Here is a 3,343-nt window from a genome sequence, read left to right as displayed (position 1 = left end):
CTCAAATGATGCAGTAATCGCCGAAACTAACGCCTATTTTGAAGGCAAAGAAAAATCGTTTTACAAAGGCGGTATCAAAAGATTACAAAAGCGTTGGAATGATTGTATCTCCCTAAAAAGGGACTATGTTGATGAAGAAAAACGAATTTTGGCAAGAAAATGTGTTTTAATTAGTTAGTCACACACATTATTGAACGAAGTGTTATAAATTGGAAAATTATTAAACTAAATTTTATTGAATTTACAAAAATTAATTTTATAAAAATCAAAATTCAAAGATATATTGTACAAATTGAAAATTATTGAAATAAAATTTATTATAGTTACAAAAAGTTAAGTTATTATAAATTAAAGTTATAAAAAATCAAAATTCAAAATATACATTTTATAAATTGAAAAATTATTAAACTGAATTTTATTGAATTTACAAAAATTAAAGTTACTAAAAAATTAAAGTTATAAAAATCAAAATCAGTTATTATAAATTAAAATTATAAAAATTCAAAATTCAAAAGATATATTGTGTAAATATTGTGTAAAAATTTATCAATAAAACATTTAATACCATTCATCCACTTCTTGTGTTTATTTTATTTATCGTAATTTGGTAATTTGATTAAAGCGTGCACCCATGAATAAAACTATATACTTTTATCTCATCTATTAGTTTCTGGAATAAATATTACTTATTAGTAGAGTTTTTAATAATAAAAATTTTGATTTACCTTTTTTTCCAAAATGATGTCAATACATTTCAATAGCTTTTCTTTGAGGCAGTCATCATTAAAGCATATATGTTTGATTGGTGCCACTTATCGTCGCTATAGCCTTTTGTAAAAGAGTATAAAAGCATTTTTTATATTTTTAATTCAATTAATATTTATAAATTTCTCGCTAATACGAGTACTAAAGATAATTTCAACATATAAATTTGTGAGTGCACTGCAAAATACCAAACAAACATTGCTTTTTTTACCTATCGGTAATAATATCGTACTTTAAGTAATAATATCGTAAACATATGATGCAAAATATTTGTGTGATAAGTATATTCGTATACTTATATTATTTTCATATAGATAAATTTTAAGATACTTTTTGTATAATATATACAAGTGGTGATAAACTTGTTAGAGCTTGGGATCGTTTATCGCTAACTTCACCCACGCTCATCTGCTTTAACCCCACCCCATCCTCTATAACCTAGTTTCCCTAACGTACACACTTGATTTCTGGCTTAGATAAATCTAGCTCGCTATTTACTAAGTCTATTTTTTTTCTCACCTGATTACTGGAATGAAGTTTTCACAATGCTGGAAAAATCTTCTCCATTTATTCCTAAGAGTTGGTTTAGTGGGTTCAAGTTTCACACGGTGGCTTTCGATACTTCCACTTACATGTGGGTCAAATTATGCAAATGATTGCTGGTGTAAAAAATTCTAGTTGACATTATCTAGAACAAATTTAAGTAAATTCAAGATGTACATCCAATTTATTGAAGAAAAATATATAAGGTATTATCAGTACATATTTATTATTGAAACAAAATATTTGCCAATGAATTGAAATATAAATTTAAATTTATTTAAATAAACAAAACCAAAACAATATATGAACTGAATAATTAATATATAGATATTTATTGGTAATATTAGATTTTATCATAAACAAAAAATGCTCACTTTTTTTTGCTAAGTTTTATAAAAAATTATTTCTACATTTGTAATTTAATGTAACACATTTAACTTTTATATTTAATATCTCGTTTTCAACGAAAAACAAAGAAAATCGCAGTGTATCTTCAGGTCTCTGAAAGGAGTATATACGTTTACCTTACAACAGTACAATCGGAGTCCAATATGAATGAAATTCAATATTTTATTATACATTTACCAGATAAAGTTATTGATTTCACTTTGTTTTTTTTTAAAAATTCTACAAACAACGCAACTGAAAACAAACTTTAAACTAATTTATAAATTACAAAATTTGGCAAATATGTTATAGAAGAGCGGCACCATTCTGACAGCTTCCCCTTTTCTTGTCGAATGACAGCTGAAGTGACAAAACCTGGTTACTTTAATTATAAAGTAATTGAATTATGAATTATGGTTACTTATAACAAGCGCAGGGACGTTCAAGAAATCTGACGTGAATTTCGGGGTGAATTCGTTATAATAAATGAAATTTAATTAAAAAATATTTATTTATTGATTTTTTTTTTAAACATCAAACAAAAAAAAATTTCGATAGTTATAGGTTTTGAAAATACCTCGAGTTAAGAAAGAGTAAAAGTGCTCAAGTGCACTGTCTCAAAGAGCTTCAACATTATAAAATTACGATTACTTGTACGTTAGTGATTTTAATTTTGATTTTTAGGTGGCGTGTTTTGCTATAGAATTGTGTTGAAATTACAAATCAAGTTTATTCACATTTGATATTAGTTTCGTAATTCACAAGAGTAGAATAATTTAGTAAAATTGTAAATAGTTCTCAATCACAAACTGAAGCAAATTGAAATAAAATATTATTGCAACGTTCAGATAATTTATTATTTCGCACTTTCCACTTAAATGAATTTTGTAAATACAAACAGACTCCAATATTGCACAAAGTAGTTGTTGCTGCAATATAGTTGATATAGTCAACTTATAGAACGTTTACTTAGTATGCTTAACCCACTAGGTAAATTCCATTAACCAATAAAGAACCTCCGTTCTTTTTTACTTACTTTAATATATAGTAAACAAAATTCAACCAAAATTATACAAAAAATGATGAATGCAACATTGGAGATGATCGAAATTTGACAGATTTGACAGATTTGACACAAGAAACAAAATGTAAACATAAACAAAAAATCAGGAAAATGTAAGCCAACAAGAGGTAAGAATTTTTTAAAATATTTTTTTTATAAATAAAATATATAATATATAAAATATATAATACAAAAATAAGGTAATATATCAAATATATATTTGGTATTATACATAGTTAACATTAACATATTATTTAAAAAAAAAAATATTTATTTCAGTTAGTTATCAGGACAAATAATGGATAAGAGCTCACAAGTTTGTATGTTGCAATTATGTTTGTAATTCAATAAAATAAAATTTTAGGAAAAAACAAAAGCATTGGGAATATGTGGACTGAGAGAGGTGAGCAGTTATTTATATTGGTCACATAATGGAAGAAACACCTAGATAAAAAAGAAACACGGTTAAGGAAAAGGTGGTAGAGAGAGTTGATAGACTAATCAATTTTGAAGATTGAAAGAGGACATTCGCACGAAAGTGTCATGACAGACGTAGTGACTAGCCAGTATTTTTTTAAATTGTTT

The 3,343-nt window shown here is 25.5% G+C and overlaps 1 long non-coding RNA gene across 1 annotated transcript; it reads right to left on the bottom strand.

Moving 5' to 3' along the window:
• Positions 1-530: 530 nt before the first annotated feature.
• On the bottom strand, positions 531-2,060 carry LOC119678148. Its single transcript, XR_005252322.1, has 4 exons — positions 1,833-2,060; positions 1,285-1,453; positions 726-828; positions 531-670 (listed from the first exon to the last, which is right to left on the bottom strand). It is a non-coding gene; the product is annotated as an uncharacterized LOC119678148 (long non-coding RNA).
• Between the last annotated feature and the right edge of the window lie 1,283 nt (positions 2,061-3,343).

Source organism: Teleopsis dalmanni, chromosome 2, assembly GCF_002237135.1.
Source record: "Teleopsis dalmanni isolate 2A chromosome 2, ASM223713v2, whole genome shotgun sequence".
NCBI lineage: Eukaryota > Metazoa > Arthropoda > Insecta > Diptera > Diopsidae > Teleopsis > Teleopsis dalmanni.
The sequence above is the reverse complement of the archived record's forward strand: the minus strand, read 5'-3'. Positions and strand labels throughout refer to the sequence as shown.